Below are 24,838 nucleotides of genomic sequence, written 5' to 3'. Positions count from 1 at the left end.
CAGTAAATACGCAATGAGGAGATAAAATAAAATAAAATATCTTTTAAACTTTAATACAGACTGTTTTAGTTAGGGTATCACAATTTTATAATACTTAGGGTCTATGTTTTTTTAGTAATGTAATAAAGTATATTTAAATGGAGGCAGAATATAAGTTAACCATAGTACTGTTTGTGAATAATCATGAGATGACAGGGGAGATTGCGCTATTGAAGTGATAATTGCTATGGCAACCATCACACACACACACTATAAATACCTAGCAGATGAAGTGGACGGGCATCCTTGAAAAAGTCACGTGGCAGGGACGTAACATGTAGGAGGAACCCTTGGAAGTCCCTTGTATTTGCAGTGTGTGAGATAGCAGCAGCGGTGAATGAAGTGTCTCACCGCTGTGCTCCGGTTCTCTGCAGCTGATCAATGAAAGCGATTCCCCATTAAGTGGTTATGTGAGTGGAACAACCTTATCTGATAAATGGTATTTAAACCAGTGGTTCATCTCTGCGCAATGGATTTTTAATTTCTTTTTTTACATGCCCGCAATCTGAGTGGAGGAGCGATTTAAGAAAAAGGGAAAAAAAAGGAAAGTAACACTTTTTGTTTTCACTCAGTTTATATAATTTGTTTCAAATTCACACTATATCTGATACTAAGGAGGTTTTGGTTACATAATACTGTTGTATTGGCCAGAGCTCACAGGGAGGTTTTTCAGATAAAAGTAAGATTTCTTGCACAGTCTTGGCACATTTATATTTATTGTATTTTTGGAAGTTGAAGCAGCACGATTTTATATATTTAATCAGACACATGCCATGTATTTAATATGAATAATAGATATGTTGAAAAGCACATGCACATTTGAGCAAGTTTTATCACTAATGCACTTTATGAGTTAATTATATGCATAATGATGGGATTAGATTGATTAATTTATTCATCTATTTATTTATTTTAACTTGATTTTGAAAGCATTTGTAGATTAAGATTATTTGGAGGCACTTTTTAGTATTTCATTTTCTTCTTTCACTATTTTAGATGAGGTTAATGTAAGTGCAACTGATCACTTTATTACCATTTACTGTACATTATATACTTCTCACCAAAGTCTTCATTGTCTCAACAGTTGCTGGTTGCTATGCAGTCCCTGACTATTTTAATGAAGTTCTTCTTTAAGGTAGGCTCGGAAAAAGCAATCAAAGCATATTTTTAGGTACAATGAAGCCTGGGCTTAAAGCGGGATTAGCTGTAGCTGCTGACTTTAAATAAGTACTTACCTGCCCTGGGTGCCCGCGATGTCGGCCGCCCGAGGCAGACCCGTCCCTCGGCTCTTGGGTCCTGGCACCGCCATCCAAGGTAAGGGAAACAGGCAGTGGAGCCTTGCGGCTTCACTGCCAGTTTCCTACTGCGCATGCGCGAGCGGTGCAGCGCTTTGTGAATGGGACGCGATGTGTTGTGGGACACACACAGTTCCCATAACACACCGTGCCCCATTCCCCAGAAGACAACACGGGGAGCAGAAGACTGAAGATCACCGCGGTGTAGGAAGAGGCAGATTAGGAAGACTGCCTAGCAACAGCCATTTCACCTAAGTAAAAATGTTTTTTTTTCTTTTCCTCCATGTTTTTAGGTATTTTTTGGTGCATTTTTTTCAGGGTGGACCTCCACTTTAAGCCTCCCCCACTGGTAAGACTTTGGCGACACCCACACTTCCCCGCCCGTGTGTAGCAGATCACTACTTCCCTCAGGTGTCCCTCATTCTGAAGTTCAAATGTTGGGAGGTATGCGAAAGCACTCAAGCGGAGAGTGGGATGTTTCGTTACAGCTTTACTTTGCAAAGAATACCCAATCACATGCAAGGAATATTAAAAAAACAGCATTTTTGCTTGCACGTGATTGGATGATAACAGTCAGCAGAGCTTCTGCTCATTTACTAAGCTCTAGAGCAACTGCACTTGTCCATGTAGACATAATAAACCCGGAAAGTGCTATTGTGCATCATTCACACAGATCATATGGTAAAAATTACACATAACATAAGAGAAGACGTAAGGTGTATAAAGACCAAAACAGAGAACTATATCCACTGTGTATGTCATATGTCAATATTGGCCAAGTTTTAAAAACAGCAAAATACCCATGTACTGCATTCTACCCTGTATTGCATAATTTGAGTCACCTGGCAAATGTTTAGGGAAGAGAGCCAGTTAGGGCAATGGAGAATTAAAAGAGTCACGGGAGGTTTGTACTTAACCTGTCAACTTGCATGAAGATTCTTTTAATTGCATGAAGATTGTTCTAATTCACCATTGCTCTCACCAGGTCTCTTCACTTGACATTTGCTAGGTGACTCATAATGAAAAACATAAGAACACACATATTCTCAAAACTACAGGAAGTTGTATTCTTCATACTATCCTTCCTAGTTAGGTTCAAGAATAGCCAGGTCTCATCTTGGTTGACCACACAGGAACACCCACACCTTGTATAGTGTATGTGATATTGTACATCTAGCCGACCTCACCAGACACCACAGTACAGCAGTTCAGGACTCTTCTCATGTTATCAGACATGGAGACAACAGGTAAGATGCTCTTCTTTCTTATAATATTGTAGAATTGATTGACGATTGTGGATTTAGGATTAACTCCAGAACAGTAATCACTGGTAATCATTTAGAAATAAAGGAATTGCCTTAGTAAGTATAACATGTTTGTTATTTTAATTTAAAAAAAAAGAACCTTTACAACCCCTTTAACACTTATGCCCCGTACACGCGATCGGAAATGCCGCCAGCAAAACTTCGATGAGAGCTTTTGGTCGAAAAATGCGACCGTGTGTATGCTCCATCGGACTTTTGCTGGCGGAATTCCAGATTGAGAGCATGTTCTCTATTTTTGGGTCGGAAAAAGTTCCTATTCGAAAATGCGATCGTCTGTATGCAATTCCGACGTGCCAAAAATCATGCATGCTCAGAATCAAGTACTAGATGGAAGCGCTCGGTCTGGTAAAACTAGCGTTCGTAATGGAGATAGCACATTTGTCACTCTGCAGATCTTTTAATGCAGCGCATTCTTTTGTTCTTTATAATGCTAGAAGAATGAAGTTGTTTTGCTGCTGATATTCACACTGAGTTCTGACCAGGGGCGTTGCTAGGTGGCAAAAAGACCAGGGGCTTCAGCCCGAAGTCCAAGGCCGGACCCGGGGGGGGTGTACACGTGATGCAGGCTTTTTTTTTTTGGCTGGGCCGTGACCTACCTGACCTACATACACTGACGGTAGTGAACACTGACCTTTACATTCACTGACCTACCTACACTGACCGTAGTGACCTACCTACACTGACATTTACCTACACTGACATTTACATACACTGACCTACCTACACTGACCTACCTACATTGACATTTACCTACACTGACCTACCTACACTGACATTTACATTCAATGACCTACCTACACTGACCGTAGTGACCTACCTGCACTGACCTACCTACACTAACATTTACCTACACTGACATTTACATTCACTGAAATTTACATTCACTGACCTACCTACACTGACCGTAGTGACCTACCTACACTGACCTACCTACACTGGCATTTACCTACACTGACCGTAGTGACCTACCTACACTGACATTTACATACACTGACATTTACATACACTGACCTACCTACACTGACATTTACATACACTGACCTACCTACACTGACATTTACCTACACTGACATTTACATACACTGACCTACCTACACTGACCATAGTGACCTACCTGCACTGACATTTACCTACACTGACATTTACTACACTGACATTTACATACACTGACCTACCTACACTGACACTTACATACACTGACCTACCTACACTGACCGTAGTGACCTACCTACACTGACCTACCTACACTGACATTTACCTACACTGACCAGCCTGACCCACATACACTGTCTGACCTACCTCAGCTCAGCCGTGGTGTGCGGTGTTACAGCAGCCAGGCAGTCAGAGGATGAGGAGGAGCCGAGGAGGAGAGGAGAGCGGGCCGCCCGAGCGCTGAGCGGGGATCTTACAGTGGCGCGGCGGCCGCATTGAAATTCCCGCCTTCTGGAGCCTGCAGCGCCTATGATGGACGTCACACGTCCCGCGGTCCGAGCATTGGACCAGGGGGGCGTCCATCATAGGCGTGCAGGCTCCAGAAGGCGGGACCTGCTATGGCACTCGGCCAAACTCGGCCAAATTCGGCGGCGCTCGGGATCAGATCGGTCCTGGCGCTCGCCGCTCGGGGCTTGTAATGAAGAGCTGCATGCCTGAGGCTCGGGGCTTTTCGGGGGCACATTCGGGGCTTCAGCCACGGCTAGCCACCCCCTCCCGACGCCCCTGGTTCTGACAAACTTATTTCTTTATTATTTCTCGTGATCTCCTGAATAATCTTTTTTGTTTTTAAAGCCAGATCTCCATAATAATGTTTAGAATTATTTTTTATAGTCATCTTTTTTTTTATTTTTAATCAAGATCTCCTGTTTTTTGGATTATTAGTTTCTAGTGATCGCCATAATTTTTATTTTTTGGTGTGTCAAGTTTACACAACAAAATTATGATCTTGTATTTTTATAAAGCTCAAGGAGGTTGGTGTCCCTTGTTAATTTGACATTGTATTTTTTAAATGTACCTGCCTACTCACAAACTGTCCTATTTGAATAAAAACACATAGGTAAGTATTTTCATATAAAAAAATCTCCATTTATTCTGGCTCCTAACAAAATAAAGAGGAAGGCAACGCTGGAGAAACTGCTTGAATTTGTGAAGCCTTTGGCCCCCAGGGCACACAACTTTTTGTAAATTAAAATTGGTAGCCTGAGAAGTCCATATAATATTGAGCACAATCTGGTCCAGGACTCCCAGAGATCATGAACAGCAGCAGATGACATATATGTCCCAGGCTGTGGTACTACAACAGGCTGCGTCTTCTGTCAGACCAGACTGAACCCAGGCCCTCACTTTCTTGTCTTCCCTGCAGCCTTCCCTCCATGCTTCCCTGCAGCCTTCAATGCAGCCTTCCTTGGAGGCTGTGGCTCTGGAGGTGGACCTGTGGCAGGAGGAAGAGGAGGAGGATGATGGGCGAGTGCACCTAAGTACACGTTATCTGTCATTTGGCCCCTCAACCCCTTCCGAAGGGCCTGAAAAATTAGATTCTCACACATGAAGCGTTGGCTCTCCTCTATTTGCTGCAATTTGGCAGCTACATAGCAGCCATAGGCCTCTTCATCGTTGAGGGGGTTTCAAGGCTGCATTAGCATCCTTAATGAGGCCCAGTGCTGCCTCCTCCATGTTACTCCCCTTCCTGGCCCTTTTTGTTGGAAGGCGGGGGGGAAGCACCTGGGATTGTGTGAGGCTACTGGACCTGGCCACCTCCTGCCTGACACTTACACCCGCCTCCTCCTGTGTGCCACATTCCAGAGCCTCATCCTGGCTGAGGTCTTCCTGTGTATGAAAAAGGGACATGGTTTTAGTTTTTGGTTCATCAATCACACACAATTTTCAGCTCATGACTGTTGCAAATTGAATGTTAATAAATAGAAAAGACTATCATTCTGAGCTCAGCATTGTTCATTCTTGCCCCAATCATTTTTGGCCCCTACTGTCAATTGATATGGCTCCTCAACTTCTTCCAGGATGGAAGGCCCAGGTTGGTCCTCGGAAGCCTCAGCTGGGGTTGAGGGGAGGGTTGAGGGAAGGCTGGATGGAAGTGTAGAAAGTGATTCCCTGACTTCCACCTGGTCTTCCAGAAACCGCATCCTGTTGTAGTACCACAGACTGGGTACATACACATCCTCTGCTGCTGCTCCTGATCTCATGGAATCCTGGACCTTATTAAGTTCCTTCCTATACGTGCTTCTCAAGCTACCAATTTTCTTCTCCACAAACTCAATGTCTGCGTCGGGGACCTGCGTCTTCACAAATTGCAGCAGTTTCTCCAGTGATGCTTTTCTAGCTCATTTATTGCGATATAATGTTTTTTTTACCTCCCACAAATTTTGCATATCCCTGTATTTGTCAATGAACTGGCCCATGAATTCAGGGTCTTTGAATTGTTTCATATTTGCTGCAAGAAAAAATACAGGACAAAAACACTAATATCAAGCTAAACTCTCCTAATCTTATCCCAATATAGACCTCGAATCTCGAATCAGTATAGGCCACTGATGTCCCAAGTTAAAATGTTACCTTCGTTAGAACATTCAGTGCTTCCGGTCCTCCTTCCTACATACACAGAATGTAGGTACGACACATGCGTGTTAGCTTTATATACACTGCGCATGCGTGAAACTCTGCCCGTGTCGCCCTCCCCTGGCATTCTTTCTAGAATATTCCCTGCCCCTTCTCTTTTGGCGCAGTGGGAGATGACATGGCAGAGACACAGCAGGTGCATGATAATAGCAGTAATGAGGAGGAAAGCCAGGAGCCAGAAACGTCACGATCCAGGAGGAGAACATATAAGGCCTCAAATATGTCCTTTGTAGAGATGGTGGAGATGGTGGACATCTTGAAGAGGGCCGACTATGATGGGAAGTATGGACCATACCTAAACCCAAATGTGGGAAAGGCCAAGATCATGTCTAAAGTTGTGAGAAGTCTGCACAGGAATTTTGGGGTATGACGATCCAAGAAGCAATTGAGGAAACGCTGGTCAGACCTGAAATTGAGGGAGCAGGATCAGTACAGAAGAATCAAGAGAGTGCTTCTAAAAAGTAAGTAGCTGTGGTGTGTCCCTATTATTATTATTATTATTATTATTATTATTACTTGCATGCTGCTCCATGTGCTTTTTACTTAGTACAGTTTAAAATGGCAACTTTCAGGCTTGTGGGCACAGTAATCATTCGCAGTAAACATTGTTCATTCGCCAACTAAATACAATGTTTTGAGCACATACAGGGTTAACTACATTTGGTCATGCCAATTTGTATTAAAAGAAGTTTAGGACATTGCTCTCTAGATGTGTGTAACTAAAATGAATAGCAAAGTTGATTCAGTGTAATGTAAGGAGAGGACACTCAGCAGCTGTTTACACATCTGGACTCAGGAGCACTAGTGTGGGACACAAGAACAAACTTTTTAGGGTGTCCCACACAGGTACTCCAGTGGATACTTAGGGTGTCTCCATGTGTGAAACTTGTCCAAAAAAGGTAAGTATTCCAGCTTTCTTAAGGGGATAAATCATGTCTTCAACTTGGAACTCTGCCCAATCAGACAATTGTACCCCACTTCGAAGCAATGATTCACATTCATATTTCTGGCCACAAATATCTGTGTGCTAAGTATAACATTTGTTTCATTCTCATAGGGGAGAAAAGACTCAGGACGTCTGAGGACGCCAGGAACCCCCCACCTCCTGAAGAAGGGGAACAGAGGACACCACAACCTCAGGATGTGGAGGGAGGAGAGGTGGAAGAAGTGGTTGAAATTATCACCACAACAGGTCAGTGCTGACACCACTGATTCAGGTAATAGAGGTATGCCTGCATATTTATAATACATGGTGTGTATTTTTTCTTTTAGGTGATGTGCATGTTGTGGAAGACCAATCTACTCATTTCACAACTGACAGTGCACAAAGGCTAATCCGAGACATAATGTTTTGTAGTCGGGATTAGGGATGAGCCGAACACCCCCCTGTTCGGTTTGCACCAGAACTTGCGAACAGGCAAAAAATTTGTTCGAACACGCGAACACCGTTAAAGTCTATGGGACACGAACATGAATAATCAAAAGTGCTAATTTTAAAGGCTTATATGCATGGTATTGTCATAAAAAGTGTTTGAGGACCTGGGTCCTGCCCCAGGGGACAAGGATCAAGGATTTTTTCGGGAGCAGTGATTTTAATAATGCTTAAAGTGAAACAATAAAAGTGTAATGCCTGTAAAGGGGTGCATGTTTCCTGTGTTTAGAACAGTCTGACAGCAAAATGACATTTCAAAGGAAAAAAAGTCATTTAAAACTACTCGCGGCTATTAATGAATTGCCCGTCCGACAATACACATAAAAGTTCATTGATAAAAACGGCATGGGAATTCCCCACAGGGGAACCCCGAACCAAAATTTAAAAAAAAAATCACGTGGGGGGTCCCCCTAAATTCCATACCAGGCCCTTCAGGTCTGGAATGGATATTAAGGGGAACCCCGGCCAAAATTAAAAGAAAAAACAGCGTGGGGTCCCCCCAAATATCCATACCAGACCCTTATCCGAGCATGCAACCTGGCAGGCCGCATGAAAAGAGGGGGGGACAAGAGAGCACCCCCCCTCCTGAACCGTACCAGGTCACATGCCCTCAACATTGGGAGGGTGCTTTGGGGTAGCCCCCCAAAACACCTTGTCCCCATGTTGATGGGGACAAGGGCCTCATCCCCACAACCCTTGTCCGGTGGTTGTGGGGGTCTGCGGGCGGGGGGCTTATCGGAATCTGGAAGCTCCCTTTAACAAGGGGACCCCCAGATCCCGGCCCTCCCCCCTTTGTGAAATGGTACCCTACAATTTCACAAAAAAACTGTCAAAGATGCTAAAAATGACAAGAGACAGTTTTTGACAATTCCTTTATATAAATGCTTCTTCTTTCTTCTATCTTCTATCTTCCTTCGGTTTCTTCCTCCATCTTCTTCATCTTCTGGTTCTTCCTCCGGTGTTCTCGTCCGGCATCTCCTCTGCGGCGCCTTCTTATCTTCTTCTCCTCTGGCCGCTCCGCATCCATGATGGCATGGAGGGAGGTTCCCGCTGTGTGACGCTTCTCTCTTCATCTTTTTCTCTTCATCTTTTTCTCTTCATCTTCTTCTCTTCATCTTCTTGTCTTCATCTTCTTTTCGGGCCGCTCCGCATCCATGATGGCATGGAGGGAAGCTCCCGCTGTTTGACGCTTCTCCTCTTCTGACGGTTCTTAAATAATGGGGGGCGGGGCCACCCGGTGACCCCGCCCCCCTCTGACGCACTTTTTTTAAATTTTGGCGTGGGATTCCCCTTAAAATCCATACCAGACCTGAAGGGTCTGGTATGGATTTTAAGGGGGGACCAAACGCCAATTTTTTTTTTTTTAATTTCGACCGGGGTTCCCCTTAATATCCATACCAGACCTGAAGGGCCTGGTATGGAATTTAGGTGGACCCCCCACGTCATTTTTTTTTTTAAATTTTGGTTCGAGGTTCCACTTTGGGGAATTCACATGCCGTTTTTATCAATTAACTTTTATGTGTATTGTCGGACCGGCAATTCATTAATAGCCGCAAGTAGTTTTAAATGACTTTTTTTCCTTTGAAATGTCATTTTGCTGTCAGACTGTTCTAAACACGGGAAACATGCGCCCCTTTACAGGCATACTATAGACACCCCCCAGGTACGAAATTTAAAGGGATATTACACTTTTATTATTTCACTTTAAGCATTATTAAAATCACTGCTCCTGAAAAAACGGCCGTTTTTAAAACTTTTTTTTGCATTGATCCATGTCCCCTGGGGCAGGACCCAGGTCCCCAAACACTTTTTATGACAATACCATGCATATAAGGCTTTAAAATTAGCACTTTTGATTTCTCCCATAGAATTTGCCGCGTACACCCCAAATTGTTCGCTGTTCGGCGAACTGGCGAACAGCCGATGTTTGAGTCGAACACGAGTTCGACTCGAACTCGAAGCTCATCCCTAGTCAGGATTTAGACATAAAGGAAAAAACCAAGGAGATTGAACAAAGAATGAAGAACATGATTGATATATTTGGGAGAATCTAAATCCAAAAAATATTACACTTTTTTTTTTTGAAAAGAAAATTTAACCACTTCCCGCCCGCCCTATAGCTGATTGACGTCCGGGAAGTGGTTCTGTTATCCTGACTGGACGTCATATGACGTCCAGCAGGATAACATGCCGCAGCGTGCCCCCGGGGGCGCGCATCGTGGCGATCGGTGGAGCGGTGTGTCAGTCTGACACACCGCTACACTGATCTTGGTAAAAAGCCTCCGGCGGAGGCTCTTTACCATGTGATCAGCCGTGTCCAATCACGGCTGATCACGCTGTCAATAGGAAGAGCCATTGATCGGCTCTTCCTCACTCGCGTCTGACAGACACGATTAGAGGAGAGCCGATCGGCGGCTCTCCTGGCAGGGGGGGTCTGCGCTGATTATTTTTCAGCGCAGCCCCCCCGCAGATCACCACACTGGACCACCAGGGAAGGGGCAACATGTGGATGGCCAGGTATGTACCCCATGGCCATCCACATGTGCCCAGTGTGCCAAATCTGTGCCAATCAGTGCCCACAAATGGGCACTGATTGGCACCATTATGTTGCAGTGATGCCCAGCAATGCCACCCTTAGGGGCATCACTGCAAACAAGCAGTGCCATCAGTGCCACCCATCAGTGTCCATTCATGCCACCTGTCAGTGCCCATCTATCAGTGCCCATCCATGCCCATCTGTGCCAACTATCAGTGCCACCTATGAGTGCCCATCAGTGCCGCCTATAAGTGCCCATCTGTGCCACCTATGAGTGCCCATCAGTGCCGCATACCAGTGCCACCTATCAGTGCCCATCAGTGCCGCCTATCAGTGCCACCTATCAGTGCCCGTCAGTGCCACCTCATCAGTGCCACCTCATTGGTGCCACCTCATCGGTGCCCGTCAGTGCCACCGTATCAGTGCCCGTCAGTGCAGCCATATCAGTGCCCGTCATTGAAGAAGAAAACGTACTTATTTACAAAAAAGTTTTAACAGAAACAAAGAAAAACTTGTTTTTTTTCAAAATTTTCGGTCTTTTTTTATTTGTTGCGCAAAAAATAAAAACCGCAGAAGTGATCAAATACCACCAAAAGAAAGCTCTATTTGTGGGAACAAAATGATAAAAAATTTGTTTGGGTACAGTGTAGCATGACCGCGCAATTGTCATTCAAATTGTGACAGCGCTGAAAGCTGAAAATTGGTCTGGGTGGGAAGGTGTCTAAGTGCCTGGTATTGAAGTGGTTAAATAACGTTTTAATGCATTTTAAAAGCCAAATTTTGAAGATGCACACAGTGTGTCAACATGTGCTATTTGCCATCAGGGGATATCAATGTACACGTTTTGTGGGTGCAACCCCTTCCTCGCAACTCTAGTAGGTGAGAGGAAGTGGTTGCACCCCCAAACATGTCCATTGATCTCCCATGATGGGAGATAGCACATGTTGACATTAGGCATGGGATCAGGAGGGAAATCCCCAGTTTGACTGCCAATTTGTGTGCATCTTCTAAATTTGGCTTTTACAGGGGTGACATCACCCCATCTGATGAAGGCAAGATCAACACATTTTTGACACTATAATGTCTGATATTGCCTTCAGTTTTTCAATGTTGAACTTTGTAAGTTCCTGAGTTGTGTATGTTATGTTTTGAAACATGCTTGTTTATGTACCAACAAAAAAAAAAATATTCAAGGTAAAACTTTTTTTCCTTGTCAAAAGAAGTTTATTGAGTATACAATGTTATAAAGATACATAAAGTAAGTTTACAAGGATCTATAAAGTAAGCTCATTGTTTTACAGTAGGGTTTATATAGGTAAATATCATGAAATTTCAAATATTAAACATTGGGTTCACATAAACCTAAATTAAAGATATATATCATTTCCTTAGTTACTTTTGTAGGTATTTAAATGATTTATACCTACTATACATATTGTTTACAAGTAGAGTGTATATAGGTCAAATAAATTCTGATAATGAGCTTTAATCGTAAGGTGGAGAAAAGGAAAGAGAAAGAAGAAAAAGGGTTGAAAGGTAGAGGTATGGTCCACAAGGTTGTCCCGCTCGTCAGTTTATTATTCTTTTTAGTTCTCTTTGAAGCCTTAGAATGGGTGTCTCTGTAAGTCATTTAATCTGTTACCATGGCAACAGGACAGAGTCATTGAAGTTTGACAGGAACTGTTGTTTTATCCAAGGATACCAAAGTTTTTCAAATTTTGGAATTTGATTTTGATCGATGGCTACCATCTTAGCATGGGACATTGTATTATTCATTCTGTGAATTGTTTCTGCTAGTACCAATGTAGGAGATTTCCATGCCTTGGCCACTGTTTGTTTTGCAGCCGTTATTAGTTGGATCATAAGTTTGAATTGAGAGAGTGTTAACCATTCCGGTTTTAGATTAAGTAAAGTTAAATATGGATCTGGTTGTATTATTTTTTTAAATATTTTAGATGCAATCACGAAGACTTCCTTCCAGAAGGTTTGGATTACTGGGCACGTCCACCATATGTGTAAATATGTGCCTATTTCTGGGCATCCTCGAAAACAAAGAGCTGAGGTATTAGGTGAATATTTTGCCACTCTAGCGGGTACAAGGTACCAGCGAGTTAGGACTTTATAATTTGTCTCCAGTGCTAAGATGTTGGGTGAAGATGACTTAGATGTGAGCCATATGTTAGACCAGTCCGTGTCTTCTAAAGTTCGTCCCAGGTCCTCCTCCCACCTCTGAATGTAAGAGGGTCTATTAAGATTTGCAACTCCATATAATTGATTATAAAGTGATGAAATTGTACCTTTAGCAAATGGATCTTTTGTACAGATTGATTCAAAAATGGATAATTGGGATAATGGTGTATCCCCCTTTAGGAATGGTGTATAGAAATTTTTGATTTGGAGATATCTAAATATCTCAGAGTTTGGTAGATCATATTTTTCTCTAAGCGATGGGAATGAAAGGAATGATTTAGATGCTATGAAGTCATTTAGTGTCTGAATGCCTGATGTTGTCCAAGCTTTAAAAGAATTTGGGTAGATCCATGCCGGATAAAAGGCCGGATTTCTGATAAAAGAAAGGAGAGGATTGTGTGGAGATTGTAACTGATATTTGGTTTTTAGTTTATCCCAGAGAGATAAGAAGTGTTTGGTTATGGGATTATGAATTTTAAAGCGGTCTTTAGGATCAAGCCATAATAAATTTGATATTAATAGAGGGTCATTTTCTGAAGCCTCTATAAATACCCATAATGGGATTTCCTGTTTTGCATGGTATTTGGACAGACTGGCCAAATGTGCTGCTCTGTAGTAGTTAGTAAAATTAGGGTATCCCAGGCCTCCTTTATTTTTGGGAAGATGTAGTGTGTGTATAGGTATACGTGGTTTAGAAGAGCCCCATATAAACGAAGTTGCTCTTTTTTGTACTATTCTCAAAAAATAGGAAGGAATTGGAATAGGGAGGACTCTGAATAGATAAAGCAATTTGGGTAGAATAGTCATTTTGATTGTATTAATCTTCCCTATCCAGGATAAAGGAAGTTGAGACCATTGTTTTATTAGATTTGTGATCTGTCTTAATACAGGAGGATAATTGGTTGAGAATAAGTCAGAATGAGATGCTGTTAAATGAATTCCAAGATATGGGATTGATTTTTCTGCCCATGTGAATGGGAGTGCAGCCCTAGCCGGGATCAATTCCATGTTTGTGAGTGAAATATTAAGCACTAGGCATTTCTTAGGATTAATCATAAGGCCGGATAGGGCTGCAAATTCATCAAGAGCTGGTATTAAGTTAGGACCAGAGACCTGTGGTGATGATAGAAAAAGTAATATATCGTCTGCAAATATACATAATTTGTGTGTAATACCTCCTACTTCAATGCCAGTTATAGTTTGGTTTGTTCTGATGTATTGGGCCATGGGTTCGAGTATAAGGGCAAATAATAAGGGAGATAATGGGCAACCCTGTCGGGTACCTCTTTCGATATTAAAGGCTTCAGATTTGTATCCAGCATATTTTATATAGGCTTTAGGTTTATTATATAATGCTTTGATCCATGTTAAAAAGTGGGGTCCAAAACCCCATTTTTGTAATGAATATTGCATATATTGCCAGGATACTGTGTCAAATGCCCTCTTAATATCGAGAGATAGAAAACATAAAGGGATTTTCCGTTTTTTAGCAATATGTGCCAATAACACTGCCCTGCGTATATTATCGCCTGCCTGTCTATTTGGCATGAAGCCTACTTGATCTCTATGTATTAATTTTCCTATAATGCTATTGAGGCGTTTTGCTATTATTTTTGCTAATAATTTAATATCGAGGTTTAACAGAGAGATAGGCCGATAATTCACACAGGAAGTATCATCAGAAAGGGGTTTTGGGATCATACAAACAATTGCCATTAGTGTTTCTTGCCGAAAAGAATGTCCATCTAGAAGTTTGTTAAAAGTTTCAGTGAGAATGGGAGAGAGTATTTCTGAGAATGTTTTATAGTATAAAGCCGAGTAGCCGTCTGGGCCTGGTCTTTTGTTAAGTTTTAGGTCTTTTATGGCGTTAGCAACTTCATCTATAGTTATAGGCTCATCCAAACTGCTTTTTTGATTCTGAGATAACTCAGGTAAGGTTATTTTTGAGAAGAAGGATTCAGCCTCTGTAGGATTAAATTCATTGTTTGTCTTGTATAAATTTGCGAGATGTGAGTGAAATTTATGGACTATTTTAACTGGATTACAAGTGTAAACATTTTTTGATAATTTCAAACGTATTGGTTTGAAAGATTTGTTAGTTGAATTTAATGCCCGAGCCAAATATGTACCTGGTTTGTTTGTATTCATGTAGAAATTGTGTTTGGAGCGTTTGAGGGATTTATCAACTGACTCAGTGAGAAATAGATCGTATTCCAATCTAGCTTTTTCCAGATGAGATTTTGTACTCTGAGATGGATTATCTTGAAATGATATGTAGGCTGCATTAAAATTGAGTTCTAGTTTTTTTTGCTAGATTTTTGCGTTCCCGTTTAAATAGTGCCATTTGTCTTTGTATTGTACCACGCAAGACAGGCTTATGAGCTTCCCACAGTGTTATTGGGGAGATGTCTGTTGTATTATTAATTGATATGTATTCCTTTAAAGCTTGTTCAATGGCCATCTGATGTAGTGGGTGTTTGAGCATTATGTCCGGTAAGTACCACGTTGGGTCATGCGCTTTTGGTATGGCTGAGGCTATAGTAGTGTATACTGCATTATGGTCAGACCACGGAATCGGAATTATATCTGATGCAATAATTTCTGGTATCATTCCTATTGTTAGAAAAATATGATCTATTCTGGTGAAGGTTTGATGAGGGTGCGAGAAATAAGTGAATTTCTTTTTCATTGGGTTACTTTCTCTCCATGAATCTACCAGACTGTATTTGGAAAGAAGTTGAGAAAAAGGTAATCTAGAGGTTATTTTGGATGGTGTAAAAGGTGATTTATCTAGAAATGGGAGGAGGACCTGGTTCGAATCCCCACACATTATCACTGTTCCTATTTTGTGTGTATTAATCACTTGTAATATATGTGAGAGGAATGGTGTAGGTTGTTTGTTAGGAGCGTAGTAGGAAATCACCGTGATTGCTGTATCCATTATATAACCCATGAGTATCAGGTATCTACCTTCTGGGTCTTTAATTTCTGATGATAAGGTGAATGGTGTGGATCGGTGAAATGCAATTAGAGTTCCCCTTTGCTTGGTACAGGCAGAAGCCGTGTAAATTTGTTGATAAAAAGGAGAAATATATTTTGGAGTAGAATCTTTGGTGAAGTGTGTTTCTTGGAGGCATACTATGTGAGCCTTCTTGTTATGGAAAGTACGGAAGGCTTTGGTCCTTTTTTGAGGGACATTTATTCCCTGAACATTCAGGGAAAGTATATTCAGTGGTGCCATGGCAATAGATCAAATAGTTTTGACTTACTTTTTGTTATGCAGAGCTGACTGTGCAGATCAACCTGTGTGGACTGAAGAGATGAATAGATAGAAAAGAAACCAGTGAATTCTGGAGTAAAGAGTAAACAAAAAACATATGAGATTAGATGATACATTGTATAAATTATTTTTTGCAAGTAATCACAATTTACCCGTGAAAGAGAATAAATATCTCTCTCAGGGGAATAAGTGCCTTCGTCACACTCCCACATAATATAGTTGGGAGAATGAGGAGGGCTAATGGGGGTACACAGATCTTCCGCTTACAGGAGAGAAGTGCTAAGTCAAAAGACATCAAAATGATGTTTCATTAATTGGAGTGCAGAATATAGTTTTTGTTGAAATTATTTATTCCAGGGTGGTTGTATATGGTTAGTTTTGCCCTAGGCTAAATAATTCAGTTAGAAAGGTACTGTTAATAACTTTGGTATTGATGAAGATAGTTTGAATTATTTTGGGATTTTAACCCTTTTAGAGTAAACAATTACATATTTTATTCATATGTAACTGTTTAGATATGTTAACTCATAAAATTGAGGTTGTATTGCTTCAGATTAGAATAAACAAAAACATAATTCTAGGAACTAGTTAGGTAATAATATATTTGTTTTAAGAAAAGAAAGAAAAAGCTTCCATTACTTCTGGATTATTGAACATATTTGTCCTAAAAAGTAATAAATCTATTGTTATTACCTGATAATATATAACTGAACAAGAATTTCCTTATTTCACTTATATATTCTAAGGCTATATGAATCAGAAGTAATAAGAAATATAACTGGAATGTAACATGATCCCACACAGTGTGTGACTATCAGAATGCAGTTACATTCAGTTATAAATATAGGTTTTTTATAGAGAACCATCTCTTAGTATAATAAATGAAGAGATATCAGGAATTAGGATGTCAGTCCATTGAATCTTCTTGGTCCATGGATGATGTGGCATAACGGCCTCTTTTGTGAGAATGATGATTCCCATTTTGTTCTGAAATTTTCTGGGTGCTGCCTGAAGGTGAAGATGATGCCATTCTTCTGCGTGTGGGAGAGTTGCTGCTTGTGGGTTCTGTCAGATTTAATTTTAAAAGGGTTTGTTGTATTTCATCTGCTGATCTGCTTCTGTAAATTGTACCTTGGTAGTTAAATCTGACTGAAAAGGGGAAGCCCCATTGATACATAATGTTGTGGCGTTGCAGTTCCATTAGTTGGGGTTTCATGGATCGTCTTTTAGTAATAGTAAGTTGGGATAGGTCAGCAAAAATTTGATAATTGTGTCCTTGAAAATTAAGTTCCTTTTTTTCTCTTGCAGCAATTAGTATTTGTTCTTTCGTTCTGTAATAATGAAATTTTGTGATTATATCACGTGGGGGTCCATCTTTCTTTTTGGCTGTGAGGGCTCTGTGTACTCTGTCCAGTTCTAAACGTTCAATAGGGATATCTGGCTTTAGTTCTTGTAATAGAGCAGTAATAGTAGATTGCAGGTCTGTCACAGATTCAGGTATTCCCCTTATGCGCAAGTTTGAACGTCTGGCTCTATTTTCGTAATCTTCGAGCTTAGTTTGAAGTATTAAATTCTCTTTTTTTAATTGTTCCAATTCTGTTATATTTTCTTGGGTTGTAATTTCAATTTCATCCATTTTTATTTCTAAGGCTGCGGTGCGGTTTCCCAGCTCTCTAATTTCTTTGGTTAGGCTTTTTGTTATTTGGTCTGAGGTTTGTTTTAAAGCCTTATGAAGCATCTTTTCAAATTGTAATAATATTACTGGGGATACTGAGGAGGCTTGTGGAGAAGTTTGTGAGAGGATTTGTTCTGTATCTGACTCAAATGGAGAGTCTTGCTGTGACATTTTCTGTCTGTGAGAGCGCCCTGATGCTGTATCTTGTGAGGTGACTGGAGCTGCTTCAGCTGCAGTGAGTGCCTGTGAGCTCTTTGTGAGGTGATTTTTATTTCTGCCACGGTTTCCTCCCAGTACCATATTTCCTGCCCAAACTTTCACAGTTTGTTCCCTGGGGCAAAAAGGTTCAAATGGATACCTTTTGAGCCTGCAGGCTCTGCTTTGTCCTTCTCTTCTTTCCTCAGCGGTGTGGAGCTCTAACAATGCATGTCTGCTCCGCTAGGCTCCGCCTCCTGCCCCTAAGGTAAAACTTTTTAAAACAAAGATGTTATTTTTTTACCAAAAAAGGTTTTACAACGCACATGTGAATGTGTACGGAGTAAAAGGTTTTATACTCAACAATGTGTGGCTTCTTCTTTCAATGCTCAATACCAGTTTTTGTATTAAGTTGGTGTTTACAGTGACAATGGGTATTATTTAAATAATGGAAAAACCACTTAGCACTACAAGTGCACTAGGAGAACCTAGGAGACAGATAAAAGAAACACAAGCAGTAAATCATATTCAAGATTTTATCATATCATTTTTTTTTTATTTTGAAAATATTTAAAAATTTGCTGGCATAGCAATGGCCCCCCTACCTGTAAACTAATCAACATATTTTTGATGCACTTCACGGGCGCTTTGGGGGGGGCAAGCCAGGACGGCCAGCTTCCAGGGCTGTCATTGTTGGTTCATGAAGTCCGGCCTCAGGCGCAACTGAGGCCACATAATTAGTAGCATTTTGCTTTAAAAAGTTGTTCAAGATGCAGCATGCTAACACAATGTGGTTAAGTTTGTACTCCGCCATATTTATTGCCGGTAGAAATAGGTGGAACCGGCTGGCCATTATCCCAAAGGTATTCTCCACGACTCTTCTGGCTCTGGTCAGCTGGAAATTAAAAACCCTCTTCTCCGGGGTGAGGGTCCTCTGGGTGAATGGCCTCATCATGTGATCAACCAGACCAAACGCTTCATCAGCAATAAAAACAAACGGGAGTCCTTCCACATTCTGTTCCGCAGGTGGAAATACCAAGCCACCACTCTGGAGACGTGTATAGAACTCCTTCTGGGCAAAGACTCCACCATCCGACATCCGGCCATTCTTCCCCACGTCCACATAGAGAAACTCATATCTCGCCAACACCACCGTCATTAACACGCAACTATGAAACCCCTTATAGTTAAAATAGTATGACCCCGAATGGGGTGGTGGGATGATGTGGACCTGCTTCTCATCAATTGCCCCTCCACAGTTGGGAAAGTCCCAACGGTCGGCAAAGTGGGATGCCACAAACTGCCATTCCTGTGGCGTTGAAGGAAACTGTGGAGCCAAAACATAAAAAAAAAATTAGTACTTTTGCACATAACATTGCAAGCAGATTAGACACAAACATTCTTGGCCAACATCAGTATAACATTTATTTTAAGGAGTATTTAAAGACGAAAATATAAGGAACACTTATCAGATTCCTCACCCCCTCTGATGGCCCATTGGAAAAATTTTAGGGGGTCATCGATCTCTGGTTCCTCCGCCCAGCGCCTCTTTCCCTGCCCGCCTCGATGACCCCATTTGCATCTGGATTGCCGCTGTATACACACACACTGAGTAAAAATCTGTAGAACGCTCCACCTCTCAGCTCCACCCCCCAACTTTGGCTCTCACACCTTGCTTGCAGCAGTACTCGATTCCCGCCGATAAGGTAACATAAATGGAGATCCTAAAGAGGGCAGGGGGCGCTGCTATAAGGGGGTCTCTGATCTCTGGAGTTCTCTAAGGAAGGGGGGCACTGATATTAGGGGACTGTGAGCTAATGGGGGTCTCTGGGGGTACTCTAATGTAAGAGGCATCCTTCTTTCCTTCTGCTCCCCCTGTACTGTGCCCACTTATCCTCCCCCTATGCTGTGCCCTCTTGCTCCCTCCTTTACTTTACTGTCTTGCCCTGTGCCCACTTACCCTCCCCCTGTACTGTACCCCCCTGCCCCGGTACTGTGCCCACTTACCCTCTCCCCGTACTGTATCCCCTGCCCCGGTACTGTGCCTACTTACCCTCCCCCTCATACTGTACCCTCCTGCCCCAGTACTGTGCCCACTTACCCTCCTCCTGTACCCTCCTGCCCCAGTACTGTGCCCACTTACCCTCCCCCATACTGTACCCTCCAGCCCCGGTACTGTGCCCACTTACCCTCCTGCCCCGATACTGTGCCCATTTACCCCCATGCTCTCCTGCTCCCTGCTTTACTGTACCCTCCTGCCCCCTGTACTGTGCCCATGTACCCTCCCCCCTGTGCTTTGCCCTCCTGCTCCCCCTGTACTGTACCCTCCTGCCCCCTGTTCTGTGCCCACTTACCCTCCCCCCATGCTGTGCCCTCCTGCTCCCCCCTGTACTGTACCCTCCTGCTCACTCCCTGTGCTGTGCCCACTTACCCTTCCCCTGTGCTGTGCCCTCCTGCTCCCTCCTTTACTGTACCCTCCTGCCCCCTGTACTGTGCCCACTTACCCTCCCATGCTGTGCCCTCCTGCTCTCTCCTTTACTGTACCCTCCTGTCCCCTGTACTGTGCCCACTTCCCCTTCCCCTGTGCTTTTCCCTCCTGCTCCCTCCTTTTCTGTACCCTCCTGCCCCCTGTACTGTGCCCACTTACCCTCCCATGCTGTGCCCTCCTGCTCCCTCCTTTACTGTACCCTTCTGTCCCCTGTACTGTGTCCACTTACCCCCCCCCCATGCTGTGCCTTCCTGCTCCCTCCTTTACTTACCCTCCTGCCCCCTGTACTGTGCCCACTTACCCTCCCCCTGTGCTTTGCCCTCCTGCTCCCCCTGTACTGTACCCTCCTGCCCCATGCACTGTTCCCACTTACCCTCCCCCCTGTGCTGTGCCCTCCTGCTTCCCCTGTACTGTACCCTCCTACCTCCTGTACTATGCCCACTTACCCCTCCTCCATCTTGTGCTGTGCACTCCGGCTCCCTCCTTTACTGTACCCTCCTGCCCCCTGTACTGTGCCCACTTACCCTCCACCCATGCTGTGCTCTCCTGCTTCCCCTGTACTGTACCCTCCTACCCCCAGTACTGTTCCCCGTTTTTCTTTATTAAACACTCCTGCCCCCTGTACTGTGCCCACTTACCCTCCCCCGTGCTGTGCCCTCCTTCTCCCCCTGTACTGTACCCACCTACCCCCTGTACTGTGCCCACTTACCCTCCCCCTGTGCTGTGCCTTCCTCTCTCCTTTAATGTACACTCCTGCCCCATGCCATGTGCCCACTTACTCTCCCCCTGTACTGTGCCTTCCTGCTCCCTCCTTTAATGTACACTCCTGCCCCCTGTACTTTGCCCACTTACCCTGCACCGGTACTGTATCCTCCTTATACAGTTAATTTTTATCGCTTGAATTATTTTTCCCATTATGGGTGTGAGGGGGCCTCGTGCCTAAGTTTTGCCTAAGGCCTCACAAAGCCTAGAGCCACCTCTGGCAACAGGAATAGGACAGCTAAGCACTAGGACTTCTTTTCTGCTACACTACCAAAGGGGCTGTCAGATTAGCTATAACAAGAAAAGATAAAAAACAGAATGATATAAACACCCACCCTAAATAGTTATTCTACAAATGTTTATTCGCTGAAAAAAGAGCAAAAATACAAAAGATACCAACATAAATATCCAAACTCCCTGATAAAATACCAAACGAGGATCCACGAGGGGTAAAGCCTGCCATGGAAAAAATTAGCTCAGCGAAGCTGGCCCCTCTACAATCAGCACAAATAAAAACTGTGTGTTTCTTTAGTGCTACGTTTGTGCTGTTTTGTGCCGTAAAAATTTACATTTGTGCTGCTTTTTTTTTTTGAAGATATTAGCAATTGTTTTTTCCAGACTATGACATCACCTAGCCCCCCTACAACGCCCAAATGACACAAAACTGGTCTCGTTGGTTAGTGCTACATTTGTGCTGTTTTGTGCTGCTAAAAATTCCGTTCTATCTTCTATCGTTTTTGCTTTATTAATGATTTATTAAAGGTCACCAAAGGTCACTCAGCCCCCCTACAACGCCCAAATGACATAAAACTGGTCTCGTTGGTTAGTGCTACGTTTGTACTGTTTTGTGCTGCTAAAATTTCCGTTCTATCTTTTATCGTATTTGCGTTATTAATGATTTATTAAAGGTCACCAAAGGTCACTCAGCCCCCCTACAACACCCAGATGACACAAAACTGGTCTCGTTGGTTAGTACTACGTTTGTGCAGTTTTGTGCTGCTAAAATTTCCATTTTATCTGTTATCATTTTTGCATTATTAATGATTTATTAAAGGTCACCAAAGGTCACTCAGCCCCCCTACAATGCCCAAATAACACAAAACTGGTCTCGTTGGTTAGTGCTACGTTTGTGCTGTTTTGTGCTGCTAAAATTTCCGTTCTATCCTTTATCGTTTATGCGTTTATTAATGATTTATTAAAGGTCACCAAAAGTCAGTCAGCCCCCTACAACACCCAAATGACACGAAACTGGTCTCGATGGTTAGTGCTACGTTTGTGCTGTTTTGTGCTGCTAAAATTTCCGTTCTATCCTTTATCGTTTATGCGTTTATTAATGATTTATTAAAGGTCACCAAAAGTCAGTCAGCCCCCTACAACACCCAAATGACACGAAACTGGTCTCGATGGTTAGTGCTACGTTTGTGCTGGTTTGTGCTGCTACAATTTTTATTTGTGCTGTTATGGTTTTTAAGTTATAAGTTTATTTTTTTTTCAAACCCCACTCACTTTCCCCCCTACAATCAGCACAAATAAAAACTCAAGTGTGTTTCTTTAGTGCTACGTTTGTGCTGTTTACATTTTCGTTCTATCTTTTATCATTTTTGCGTTATTAATAATATATTAAAGGTCACTGAGCCCCCCTACAACAACCAAAAGACACAAAATTGGGTTGGTTGGTTAGTGACTGAGCTGTTTTGTGCTGCTAACATTTTTTATTTGTGCTGTTATGTTTTTTTTTAGTTATAATAGCTTGTTTATATTTGATAACACCCCACCCATTTTGCACCCCATGTTATTAAATCTTAAAAACAAACATACTATTTGTTAGTGCTACCTTTGTGGTTTTTTATGTCATAAAAATAAAAATTTGTCCTGTTTTTATTTTTAAGATAATAGCAATTTGTTTTTTCCAGACAATGACATCACCCCGCCCTCCTGCCATGTACCTGGTTAGTGAGCTCCTGGTTAGACAGCAGCCATGGGAGCACAGCGAGGCTAGAGTGCCTGTGATCAGTTCAGTAGACTGCGTGGCGGCAGCAGTCACAAGGTGGATGTGGCAGCAGAACAGGCTGGTGGCATATCAGCTGGCACTAGCTGTGTGAAGTTGGCACCCCATGTTTGTGAAACCTGAATAAAAATATACTATTCGTTTGTGCCGCATTTGTGCTGATTTGTGCTGCAAAAATGAGCGTTTTGTGCCGGTTCAGTTTCTGAGATATTAGATATTCAATTTAATGTAAGCCCCGCCCACTTTGCACCCCATGTTGCTGAATTTTAAAAACAAACACGCCATTCGTTTGTGCCGCATTTGTGCTGGTTTGTGCCACAAAAATAAACGTTTGTGCCGCTTTGGTTTCGGAGATATTGTGCGTTGTAGTTGCTTAAAGCCCGCCCACTTTGCAACCCATGTTTTTGAATATTAAAAACAAACACGCCATCCGTTTTTGCCGCATTTGTGCTGGTTTGTTGCGCAAAAAAAAAATTTGTGCCGCTTTGGTTTCGGAGATATTGTGCGTTATAGTTGCTTAACCACTTCAGCCCCGGAAGGATTTACCCCCTTCCTGACCAGAGCGTTTTTTGCGATTCGGCACTGCGTCGCTTTAACTGACAATTGCGCGGTCGTGCGACGTGGCTCCCAAACAAAATTGACGTCCTTTTTTTCCCACAAATAGAGCTTTCTTTTGGTGGTATTTGATCGCCTCTGCGATTTTTATTTTTTGCGCTATAAACAAAATAAGAGCGACAATTTTGAAAAAAACGCATTATTTTTTACATTTTGCTATAATAAATATCCCCCAAAAATATATAAAAAAAAACATTTTTTTTTTCTTCAGTTTAGGCCGATCGTATTCTTCTACATATTTTTGGTAAAAAAATCGCAATAAGCATTTATTAATTGGTTTGCGCAAACGTTATAGTGTTTACTAAATAGGGGATAGTTTTATGGCATTTTTATTAATATTTTTTTTTTTTTACTAGTAATGGCGGCGATCAGCGATTTTTATTGTGACTGCGACGTTATGGCGGACATGTCGGACATTTTTGACACATTTTTGGGACCATTGTCATTTATACAGCGATCAGTGCGATTAAAAATGCACTGATTACTGTGTAAATGACACTGGCAGTGAAGGGGTTAACCAATAGGGGGCGGGGAGGGGTTAAGTGTGACCTAGGGAGTGATTACTAACTGTAGGGGGATGGGCTGTGTGGGTGATGTCACTGATCTCTGCTCCGATGACAGGGAGCAGAGATCGAGTGACACTGTCACTAGGCAGAACGGGGAGATGCTGTTTACAACGGCATCTCCCCGTTCATCCGCTCCGTGAGGCGATCGCGGGTATCCCCGTGGCGATCGAGTCCGCGGGACCCGCGACCCGACTCACGGAGCTCCCGGCCGACGCGCGCGCACGCACGGGCATGGCGGGAAATTCAAATCGACGTACAGGTACGCCCATTTGCCCAGCCGTGCCGCTCTGCCGACGTACATCGGCGTGCGCCGGTCGGCAAGCGGTTAAACCCCACCCACACAAGAATGCACTGCAGTACCTTTTACTATACTAGGCCTCCAGCCAGCATACTGGCTCGGAGATAACCCACTAACCGCAGTGCACCAATTAACCAATTCCAGCTAATCCACGTTACCTGAAATACACCAGAGGGACTTATACCACCGATGGGTCCCGAATCCTTCCTTATCCAAGGTTTCTTCATTCGCCAGCAAAGACCAACCTCCGCCACAGCGCACAAAGGGAAGACCTTACCCTTGAGTGCCCCTCCACACCCTCAAAGCTCTCTGAATACCATTCTGCAACCCCAGAGCCCACAAATCAATTACCACCACATTGAGGTGTACCCCGTCACCCCAAAGGTATCCCCAAGTATCCGTTTCCAGTTCCAAATGCCAGATAACCAGGCCCCCATTCCTAACTACAAATCTGCCTACCTCGCTGTTGACTTTCCTGCGGGCCTTATTGAGCCGCTCCACTGACCT

General features: G+C 42.9%; 1 protein-coding gene across 2 annotated transcripts in view; it reads left to right on the top strand.

Moving 5' to 3' along the window:
- The first annotated feature begins 333 nt into the window (after positions 1 to 333).
- LOC141105631 (killer cell lectin-like receptor subfamily B member 1B allele B) overlaps positions 334 to 24,838 on the top strand; it is a 78,573-nt gene continuing 54,068 nt past the window's right edge. Inside the window, exon 1 of one of the 2 annotated variants that reach the window (XM_073595594.1) lies at positions 334 to 449. The gene's annotated coding sequence lies outside the window, so the exon portion shown is untranslated. Of the gene's footprint in view, positions 450 to 2,221; positions 2,582 to 24,838 lie in introns of those variants that run through there. The other variant, XM_073595593.1, reaches the window with a different exon arrangement.

Source organism: Aquarana catesbeiana, linkage group LG08 (genome assembly GCF_042186555.1).
Source record: "Aquarana catesbeiana isolate 2022-GZ linkage group LG08, ASM4218655v1, whole genome shotgun sequence".
Taxonomy (NCBI): domain Eukaryota; kingdom Metazoa; phylum Chordata; class Amphibia; order Anura; family Ranidae; genus Aquarana; species Aquarana catesbeiana.
Note: the sequence above shows the minus strand (reverse complement) of the source record. Positions and strands in the feature narration are given on the sequence as shown.